Below are 10,820 nucleotides of genomic sequence, written 5' to 3' on the forward strand. Positions count from 1 at the left end.
GAGGTGTAGGGTTAGGTATAGGGTGAGGGTTAAGTTTAGTGTGATGGTTAGGGTTTGGTGTAGGGTTAGGGTGAGGGCTAGGGTGAGTGTGAGGGTGAGGGTTAGGTTTAGGGATTTGGTGAGGATTAGGGTTAGGTTTAGGGTTAGGGTGAGGTTTAGGCTGATGGGTAGGGATACAGTTAGTGTGAGGGATAGGTTTAGTGGGAGGGTTAGGTTTAGGTTTAGGGTTAGTATTAGGGTGAGGTTTCGGGTGAGGGTTCGGGTTAAGGTGTGGTTGAGGATTAGGGTTAGTGTGAGGACTAGTTTTAGGGTTAGGGTTATTGTTAGGGTTAGAGTTAGGCTGAGGGTAAGGGTTAGGGTCAGCGTGATTTTGAGGGTAAAGTTTAGGGTTAGTGTTACGGTTAGGGTGAGTGTTTGGGTTAGTGTGAGGGTTAGGGTTAGGGTTAGGTGAAGGTGAGGGTAAGGGTTAGGGTGAGGGTTAGGGTGAGGGTGAGTGTTAGGATTAGAATTAGGGTTAGGTTTAGGGTTAGGGTGAACTTGAGGTTTAGTTTTAGGGTGAGGGTTAGGGGTATTGTTAGGGTTAGGGTGCGGGTGAGGGTGCGGGTGAGGGTGAGGGTTAGGGTTAGGGTAGGGTTAGGTTTAGCCTGAGGGTGAGGTTGATGGATAGTGTTCGGGTAAGGGTGAGGGCTAGGGTGAGGGTGAGAGTTAGTGTGAGGGTGAGGGTGAGGGTTTCGTTTATGTCAGGTTTCGGGTTAAGGTGAGGATTAGGGTGAGGGTGAGGGTGAGGGTTTCGTTTACATCAGGTTAGGGTTAAGTGAGGTTAGGGTTACAGTGAGGGTTAGGGTTAGGGTTAAGTTGTGGGTTAAGGTTATTGTGATGTTTAGGGTGAGGGTGAGGGTTAGTGTGAGAGTTAGGGTGAGGTTTAGGGTTAGTGTTAGGATTAGGGCTAGGGTGAGGGTGAGGTTTAGTGTTAGAGTTAGGGTTATGGGGAGGGTTAAATTGAGTGTCAGGATTAGGGTTAGTGTTAGGGTTAGGGTTAGGATGAATGTTAGGTTGAGGTTTAGGGTTAGGGTTAGGTTTAGGGTTAGGATGAGCGTTAGGCTGAGGGTTAGGGTTAGGGTTAGTGTGAGGGTTAGGTTTAGGTTAGGGTTACGTGTAGGGTTTGTTTAGGGTGAAGTTTAGTTTTAGGTTTAGGGTTAGCATAAGGTTTAGGCTGAGGGTTAGGGTACGGGTTAGTGTGAGGGATATGTTTAGGGTTAGGTTTAGGGTGTGTTTAGGGTGTGGACTATGGTGAGGGTGAGGGTTAGTGTTAGTGTTAGGGTTATGGTTAGGTTCAGGGGTAGGTTAAGGGTTAGGATTAGGTTAAGGACTAGGGGTTAGGCTGAGGGTGAGGGTGAGGTTGAGGGTGAGGGTTAGGGTTAGAGTGAGGGTTAGATTAAGGGTGAGAAAGAGGGGGAGATTTTGGTTTAGGGTTAGAGTTAGGTTGAGGGTAAGGTTTAGGATTAGGGTTAGCACTAGGTTTAGGCGGAGGGTGAGGGTGAGGTTCAGGGTGAGGTTTAGGGTTAGGGTGAGGTTTAGGGTTAGGGTTAGTTTTAGGGTGAGGTTTAGGGTTAGGGTTAGAGTTAGGGTTTGGTTAGGGTGAAGGTTAATTTTAGGTTTAGGCTTAGATTAAGGTTTAGGCTGAGGTTTAGGGTTAGGGTTAGTGTGAGGGTTAGGTTTAGGGTTAGAGTTAGGGTGTGGGCTAGGCTGATGGTGAGGGTTAGGTTGAGGATGAGGGTGAAGGTTTAATTTAGGTAAGTGTTAAGAGTAGGTTAGGGTGAGGATTATGGTGAGGTTGAGGGTTAAGGTGAGGGTTAGGGTTAGGGTGCGGGGTAGGGTTAATGTGAGGGTTAGGATTAGGGTTAGGGTGAGGGTGAGGGTAAGGGTTAGTGTGAGGGTTAGGGTGAGGATGCTGTTTAGGATTAGAGTTACGGTTAGGATTAGGGTGAGGTAGAGGATTAGGGTTAGTGTTAGGGTGAGGGTTAGGGTTGGGGTGAAGGTTAGGGTTAGGGTTAGGGTTAGGGTGAGGGTGAGGTTTAGGGTTAGGGTTAGTGTTAGGAATAGGCTGAAGGTGAGGGTGAGGGTGACGTTGAGCGTTAGGATTATGGTTAGAGTGATGGTGAGGGATAGGGTGAGGGTGATGGTTATTGTGAGGATGAGGGTGAGGTTTTCATTTATGTCAAGGATAGGGTTAATCTGAGGTTAGGTTTAGGGTGAGTGTTAGGTTTAGAGGTAAGGTGAGGTTTAGTGTTAGGTGATGTTTAGGGTGAGGGTGAGGGTTAAGATTGGGAATACGGTTAGGGTTTTGGTTAGACTGAAGTTGAGGGTGAGGGTGAGGGCGAGGGTTTGGGATAGGTTAGGTTTAGGGTTAGGGTGAGGGTTACGGTTTCTGTGAGGGTTATGGTTAGGGTTAGGGTTAGGGTTAGGGTGAGGGGAAGGGTTCGAGTGAGGTTTAGGGTGAGGGTGAGGTTTAGGGTTAGGGTTAGATTTAGGGTGAGGGCTTGTGTGAGGGTGAGGGTTAGTGTAAAGGTAAGGGTGAGGTGTTCTTTTAGCCAGAGTTTGGTGTTATGGTGAGGATTAGGGTGAGGGTGAGGGTTAGGTTGAGGGTTAGGTTTAGGGTGAGGGTTAGGGCGAGGGTTAGAGTGAGGGTTATGGTTTGGGTGATGTTTAGCATAAGGGTGAGGGTTATGGTGAGGATGAGTTTTCGGGTGAGGGTCAGGGTTCGAGTGAGGGTAAGAGTTAGGGTGTGGTTGAGGATTAGTGTTAGGTTGAGTATTAGCATTAGATTTAGGGTTAGTGTGAGGGTGAGGGTTAGGGCTAGGATTAGGTTTAGGTTGACGGTTAGGATTAGGGTTAGGTTTAGTAGGATTGTTAGGGTGAAGGGTAGGGTTAGGGTTAGTGTTAGGAAGAGTGTTAGGGTGTCGGTGAGTGTTAGAGTGAGGATCAGGGTAAGGGTATGGGTGAGGGTTAGGTTTAGGGTAAGGATTAGGGTTAGAGTTAGGTTAATGGTGAGGGTAAGGGTTAGGGTGAGGTTTAGTGTGAGGCTTAGGGTTAGGGTTAGGGTTAGGGTGAGGGTGAGGGTGAGGTATAGGGTTTGGGTTAGGGTTAGGGTGAGGGTTAGCAATAGGTTTACGGTTAGGGTGAGAGTGAGGGTGAGGGTTAGGGTAAGGTTTAGGGTTAGAGTTAGGGTGAGGGTGAGGGTTAGTATTAGGATTAATATTTGAGTTAGCCTGAGGGTTAGGGTGAGGGTTAGGTTTAGGGTAAGTGTTAGGGTTAGGGGTACGTTTAGGGTGAGGGTTAGGGTTAGGGTTAGGGTTAGGATGAGCGTTAGGCTGAGGTTTATGTTTAGGGTTAGTTTGAGGGTTAAGAATTAGGGTTAGGGTTAGGGTTAGGGTGAGGGCTGGGGTTAGGTTTAGGATTAGCATAAGGTTTAGTTTGAGGGTTAGGTTTAGTGTTAGTGTGAGTGTTAGGTTTAGGGTTAGAGTTAGGTTTAGGGTCAGGGTAAATGTTTGGGTGAGAGTTAGGGTGAGGGTGAGGGTTAGGGTTAGGGTGAGGGTTAGGGTGAGGGTAAGGGTGAGGGTGAGGGGGAGTGTGAGGGTTTGGTTTAGGGTTAGAGTTAGGGTGAGTTTGAGGGTTAGTAGTAGGTTTAGAACTAGGTTTAGGCTGAGGGTGAAGGTGAGGTTGAGTGTGAGGTTTAGGGTTAGGGTGAGGGTTAGGGTTAGGATTAGGTTTAGGGTGAGGGTTAGTGTTAGGGTTAGGGTTAGGATGAGCGTTAGGCTGAGGGTTAGGGTTAGGGTTAGTGTGAGGGTTAGGATTAGGGTTAGGGTGAGGATTAGGGTTTAGTTAGGGTGAAGTTTTCTTTTAGGTTTAGGGTTAGGATAAGTTTTATCCTGAGTCTTATGGTTAGGATTATTGTGACGGTTAGGTTTAGGGTTAGGGTTAGGGTGTGGGCTAGGGTGAGGGTGAGGGTTTAGTTTATGTAAGGGTTAAAGTAAGGTTAGGTTGAGGATTAGGGTGAGGTTGAGGGTTAAGGTGAGGGTAAGGGTTAGGGTTAGGGTTAGGTTTACTGTGAGGTTTAGGGTTACGCTAAGCATGAGGGTGAGGGTAACGGTTAGGGTGAGGGTTACGGTGAGGGTGAGGGTTAGGATTAGATTTAGGGTTAAGATTAGGGTGAGGTTGAGGGTGAGGGTTAGTGTTAGGGTGAAGGTTAGGGTTGGGGTGAGTCATAAGGTTAGGGTTAGGGTTGGGGTGAGGGTGAGGGTGAGGGTGAGGGTGAGGTTTTTGTTTACGTGAGGTTTAGGGTTAAGATGACGTTAGGGTTAGGGTAAGGGTTAGGGTAAGGTTTAACCTGAGGTTTACGGTTAGTGTGATGTTTAGGGTGAGGGTGAAGGTTAGGGTGAGGGTGAGGGTTATGGTAAGTGTCAGGGTGAGGGTTTGGATTGGGAATAGGTTAGGGTTAGGTTTGGGCTGAAAGTGAGGGTGAGGGTGAGGTTGAGGCTGAGGGTTAGGGTTAGGGTTAATGTTAGGTTTAGGTTTACGGTGAGGGTAATGGTTACTGTGAAGGTTATGGTTAGGGTTATGGTTAGGGTTATTGTTAGGGTTAGGGTGAAGGCTAGGCTGAGGGTGAGTGTTAGTGTGAGTTTTAGGTTGAGGGTTTATTTTAGCCAAGGATTTGGGTTATGGTGAGGAATAGGGTGAGGTTGAGAATTATGTTTTGGGTTAGGGTTAGGATGAGGGTTAGGGCTAGGGTTAGGGTGAGGGTTAGGGTTTGGGTGATGTTTAGCATGGGGGTGAGTGTTAAGGTGAGGGTGAGGGTCAGGGGGTGGGTGAGGATTAGGGTTAGGTTGAGTGTTAGTGTTAGGTTTAGTTTTAGTGTGAGGGTGAGGGTTATGGGTAGCATTAGGGTTAGGTTGAGGGTTTGGATTAGGGTTAGGGTGAGTCTGAGGGTGAGGGTGAATGGTAGGTTTAGGGTTTGGGTGAGGTTTAGGGTGAGGGTCAGGGATAGGGTGAGGGTGTGGGTTAGGGATAATGTTAGGTGTAGGGTTAGGGTGAGTTTAAGGGTGAGGTTTAGGTTTAGGAATAGGGTTAGGGTTAGGGTGCGGGTGAATGTTAGGTTTAGGGTGAAGATTAGGGTTAGAGTTAGATTTATGTTGAGGGTAAGGGTTAGGGTGAGGTTTAGTGTGAGGGTTAGGGTTAGGGTTAGGGTGAGGGTGAGGTATGGGTTTTGGGTTACAGTTAGGGTGAGGGTTAGGGATAGGTTTAGGGTTAGGTTGAGGGTGAGGGTGAGGGTGAGGGTGAGGGTTAGGGTTAGGTTTAGAGTTAGAGTTAGGCTGAGGGTGAGGGCTAGGCTTAGTATTAGAGTTAGCCTTAGGGTGAGGGTGAGGGTTAAGGTTAGTGTGAGGGTTAGGGTTAGGGTTAGGGCGAAGGTTAGGTTTACGTTTAGGGTTAGGATCAGGGTTAGGTTGAGGGTTAGGTTTAGGGTTAGTGTGAGGGTTAAGTTAAGGGTTAGGGTAGGGTTAGGGTCAGGGTAAAGTTAGGGTGAAGTTTAGGGTGAGAGTGAGGGTAAAGGTTAGTGTGAGGGTTAGGGCGAGGGTGAGGGTTAGGGTTAGGGTGAGGGTTAGGGTGAGGGTTAGAATAAGGGTTAGGGTGAGGGTAAGTGTTAGGGTGATGGTAAGGTTGAGGGTGAGGGATAGGATTATGTTGTGGGTAAGGGTTAGGGTGAGGGTTAGCGTGAGGTTTAGGGTTAGGGTGGGGGTTAGGGTTAGGGTTAGATTGAGGGTTAGGGTTAGGGTGATGTTTATTGTGAGAGTATCGTTTAGGGTGAGGGTGAGTTTTTGGGTGAGCATGAGGGTTAGGATGAGGTTGAGGGTTAGGGTTACAGTTAGGATTAGGGAGAGGGGCAGGGTGAGCATTAGGGTTAGGATTAGGGTTAGAGTGAGGATGAGGGTGAGGGTTAGGTTGTGGTTAAGTGTTATGGTTAGGGTTAGGGATAGGGCTAGGTTGAGGGTGAGGGTTAGTGTGAGGGTTAGTGTGAGGGTGAGGGTTTCCTTTACATTAGTGTTACGGTTAGGGTGAGGATTAGGTTGAGGGTGAGGGTTAAGCTGAGGTTAGTGTTAGGGTGATGGTTAGGGTTAGGGTGATGTTGATTGTGAGGGTGAGTGTACGGTGAGGGTGAGGGTGAGGGTGAGGGTTAGTGTTAGGGTTAGGTTTAGGTTGAGGGTGATTGTGAGGGTTAGGATTAGGAATAGGATTAGGGTTAGGGTTAAGCTGATGCTGAGGGTCAGGGTGAGGGTGAAGGTTAGTGTCAGGGTTAGGATTAGGGTTAGAGTGAGGGTTACGGTTAGTGTGAGGGTAATGGTTAGGGTTAGGGTGAGGGTAAGGATTAGGGTGAGAGTAAAGATTAGGGTGAGGGTTAGGGTGAGTGTGAGGGTTTGGATTAGGGTTTGTGTTAGAGTTAGGGTGAGGGTTATTATTTGGGTGATGTTTAGAATGAGCGTGAGGGTTAGTGTGAGGATGATGGTTCGGGTGAGGGTGAGGGTTCGGTTGAGGGTGAGGGTTAGGGTGTGGGTGAGGATTAGGTTTAGGGTGAGGGTTAGCATTAGGGGTAGTTTTAGGGTTAGGTTGAGGGTTAGGGTTAGGGTTAGGGTGAGGGGTAGGGACAGGGGTAGGGTCAGGTTTAGGGTGAGGTTTAGGGTGAGTGTGAGGGTTATGTTGAGGGTGAGGGTGAGGGTTAGGGTTAGGGTTTGCGTTAGACTTAGGGTGAGTTTGAGGGTGAGGGTTAGGTTTAGGATTAGGGTGAGTGTTAGGGTTAGGTTGAGGGTTAGAGATAGTGTTAGGGTTAGGGTAAGGGTGAGGGTGAGTGTTAGGTTTACGTTTAGGGATAGAGTTAGGGTGAGGGTGAGGGTGAGGGTTAGGATTAGGTTAGATTTAAGGTTAGGCTGAGGTTGATAGAGAGGATGAGGGTGAAGGTTAGGGTTAGGGTGAGGTTTAGGTTTCCGGTTAGGGTTAGGGTGAGGGTTAGGATTAGGGTTATGGTTAGGATGAGGGTTAGGCTAAGGGTTAGGGTGAGGTTTAGGGCTAGGTTTAGGGTTAGGATAAGGATTAGGCTGAGGATTAGGTTTCGGGTTAGTGTGAGGGTTAGGTTTAGTGTTAGGGTAAGAGTTAGGGTGAGGGTAAAGTTTAGGGTGAGGGTTAGGGTGAGGGTGAAGTTTAGGGTTAGGGTGAGGGTTAGGGTCAATTTTAGGTTTAGGGTTAGGGTTAGAGTGAGGGTAAGGGTGTGGGTAAGTGTTAGGGTGAGGTTTAGAGTGAGGGTGAGGGTTAGCGTCAAGGTTAAGATTAGGATTAGGGTTAAGGTGAGGGTTAGGGTTTGGGTGAGTGTTAGGGTGAGTTTTAGGGTGAGGGTGAGGGTTAGGGTGAGGGTAAAGTGTTAGGGAGTGAGTTACGGTGAGGCTGAGGGTTATGGTTAGCCTTAGGGTGAGGGTGAGGCTTAGGGTGTAGCTTTGGGTTAAGGTTAAGGATACGGTGAGGATTAGGGTTAGGGTTAGGTTGAGGGTGAGGGTTAGGGTTAGGGGTAACATTAGAGTTTGGGTGAGGGTTAGGTTTACTGTGAGGGTTAGGGTTGATTTAGTGTGACGGTAAGGGTTAGGGTGACGGATAGGTTGAGTGTGAGGTAGGATGAGGGTTAGGGTAAGGGTGAGGTTTAGGGATAGGTTTAGGGTTAGGATGAGGGTTAGGGTTAGGGTTAGGATTAGAGTTAGGGTGACAGTAAGGCTTCGGGTGAGGGTTAGGGTGAGGATGAGAGTTAGGGTTAGGGTGAGGGTGAGGGTAAGTGTTAGCATGAGACTAGTGTTAGGTTTAGTATTAGGGTGAGTGTTAGGTTTATGGTGAGGGTGAGGGTGAGGGTTAGGTTCAGTATTAAGGTTAGGGTTAGTGTGAGGGTTAGTGATAGGGTTAGGGTTAGGGTGAGGGTTAGAGTTAGGGTAAAGGCGAGGGTTAATCTGAGAGTTAGGGTTAGGTTTAGGGTGAGAGTTAGGCTCAGTATGAGGGTTAGGGTTAGGGTGAGGGTTAGTTTTAGGGGGAGGGCTAGGTTGAGGGTTAGGTTGAGGGTGAGATTGAGTGTGAGGTTTTAGGTTAGGTAAGTTTTAGGGTTAGGGTTAGGGTGAGGATTAGGGTGAGGTTGTGGGTTAGGGTTAGGGTGAGGGTGAGGGTGAGGGTCAGGGTTAGTGTTAGGATGAGGGTTAGGGATAGGGTTAGGGTGAGGTTGCGGTTGAGGGTGAGGGTTAGGCTTAGGGTTAGTGTGAGGTTTAGGTTTACGGTGAGGGTTATGGTTAGGGTGAGGGTTAGGGTTAGGGTTAGGTTGATTGTTAGTGTTAGGTTGATGTTTAGTGTGAGGGTGAGGATTAGGGTGTGGGTGAGTGTTCAGGTAGAGTTAGGTTTAGGGTTAGGGTTAGGGATAGCTTAGGGTTTAGCTAAAGTTTAGGGTGAGGGTGATGATTAGGGTTAGCTTGAGTTTTAGGGTTAGGTTTAGGGTTAAGATGAGGTTTAGGCTGAGGGTTAGGGTTAGGTTTAGGGTTAGTGTGAGGGTTCAGGTTAGGGTGAGGGTTGGATTTAGGTTTTGGGTTAGTATAAGGGATAGGGTGAGGGTTAGGGTTACGGTTAATATGAGTGTTAGGTTTAGGTTAGGTTGAGGGTAATGGTTAGGGTGAGGGTTAGGGTGAGGCTGAGGGATAGGTTTATGGTGAGGGTTAGGTTGAGTGTTAGGATTATGGTTATGGTTAGGGTAAGGCTGAGGGGGAAGGAGAGGTTGAAGGTGAGCATTAGGGTTAAGGTTACAGATAGGGTGAGGATTCAGGTTAAGGTTAGATTTAGGGTGAGGGTTAGGCTCAGCGGTAGGGTTAGGGTTAGGTTGAGGGTTAGGTTTAGTGTGAGGTTCAGGGTTAGGTTTAGAGTAAGGGTTAGGTTTAGTGTGTTGGTTAGGGTTAGGGTTAGGTTGAGGGTAAGGGTTAGGGTGAGGGTGAGGTTTAGGGTTAGCATTAGGTTTAAGGTTAGGGTTAGGATGAGGGTTAGGGTGAGGGAGAGGGTGAGGGTGAGGATAAGGGTTAGGATGAGGGTTAGGTTTAGTGTGAGGGTGAGGATTAGGTTTAGTGTGAGGGTGAGGGTTAGGTTTAGGGTGAGTATTAGGGTTAGGGGAAGGGTGAGGGTTAGGGTTAGGGTTAGGATTAGGGTGAGGGTCAGGGTGAGGTATAGGTTTAGGTTGAGGATTAGATATAGGGTGAGGTTTAGGGTTTGGGTTAGGGTGAGATTTTGGGTTAGGGTGATGTTTATTGTGAGGGTGAGTGTTAGGGCGGGTGTGAGTGTTCGGGTGAGGGTGAGTGTTCAGGTGAGGGTGAGGATTAGGGTGTGGTTGAGGGTTAGGGTTAGTATGAGAGTCAGGGTGAAGTGTAGGTATAGGGTTAGAGTGAGGGTTAGGGTTAGTGTGAAGGTTAGAGTTAGGGTTAGGTTTAGCGTTAGTGTGAGGATAAGAGTTAGGGGGTGGGTTAGTGTGAGGGTGAGGGTTAGGGTTAGCGTTAGGGTTAGGGTGAGCATTATGGTGAGGTTTAGGGTTAGGGTGAGGGTTAGGATTAGGGATAGTGTGAGGGTTAGTGTTAGGGTGATGTTTAGGGTGAGGTTGAGGGTTAGTGTGAGGGTGCGGGTGCGGGTGAGGGTGAGGGTTAGTGTTAGGTTTAGGGTGAGGGTGAGGGTTAGGGTTAGGATTAGTGTTAGGGTTAGGCTGAGGGTGAGGATGAAAGTGAGGGCGAGGTTTAGGGTTAGGGTTAGGGTGAGGATTCGAGTTAGTGGGAGGGTTAGTGTGATGGTGAGGGTCAGGCTGAGGGTGAGTGTTAGAATGAGGTTGAGGTTGAGGGTGAGGGTTAGGGTTAGGATTAGATTAAGGTGAGTTTTAGGGTGAGGGTTAGGGTTAGGTTTATTGTTAGGTTTAGGGTTTGGGTTAGGTAAGGGTGAGGGTGAGGGTTAGCGTTAGGGTTAGGGTTAGGGTTAGGGTGAGGGTGGGGTTCAGGGTTAAGGTTAGGATTATGTAAAGAGTAAGACTGAGGGGGAAGTGGAGGTTGAGTGTGAGGTTTTGGGTTAGGGTTACGGTTAGGGTGAGGGTTACTGTTAGGTTTAGGGTTAGTATAAGGGCTAGGCTGAGGGTAAGGGTTAGGGTTAGTGTGAGTGTTAGGTTTAGGGAAAGGGTTTGGGTTAGGTTGAGGGTAAAGTTTAGAGTAAGGTTTATGGAGAGGATGAGGGTTAGGGTTACCGTGAGGGTTCGGGTGAGGGTTAGGGTTAGGGTTATGGTTAGGGGTAGCGTGAGGGTTTGGGTGAAGGTTAGGTTTAGGGTTAGGCTTCGGGTGTGGGTTAGGGTGTGGGTAAGTGTTAGAGTGAGGGTTAGGGTGAGGGTGAGGGTTAGGAGGAGGGTGAGGGTTAGTGTTAGCATTAGGGTTAGGGTGAAGGTGAGGGTTAGGTTTAGGGTGAGTGTTAAGGTGAGGGTTAGGGTTAAGGTTAGGGATAAGGTGAGGATTAGGGTTAGAGTTAGGAATAGGTTGAGGGTTAGGATGAGGGGTAGTGTTAGGTTTAAGGTGAGGGTTAGGTTTAGTGTGAGGATTAGGGTTAGGTTTAGGGTGAGGTTTAGGTTTAGTGTGAGGGTTAGGGTTAGTGTTAGGGTGAGGGTAAGGGTTAGGGTGAGGTTTAGGGTGAGGGTGAAGTTTAGGGTTAGCGTTAGGTTTAGGTTTAAGGTTAGGATGAGG

This window comes from Dipodomys merriami, unplaced genomic scaffold, assembly GCF_024711535.1.
Source record: "Dipodomys merriami isolate MVZ:Mamm:240054 unplaced genomic scaffold, mDipMer1.0.p SCAF_38, whole genome shotgun sequence".
Classification (NCBI taxonomy): domain Eukaryota; kingdom Metazoa; phylum Chordata; class Mammalia; order Rodentia; family Heteromyidae; genus Dipodomys; species Dipodomys merriami.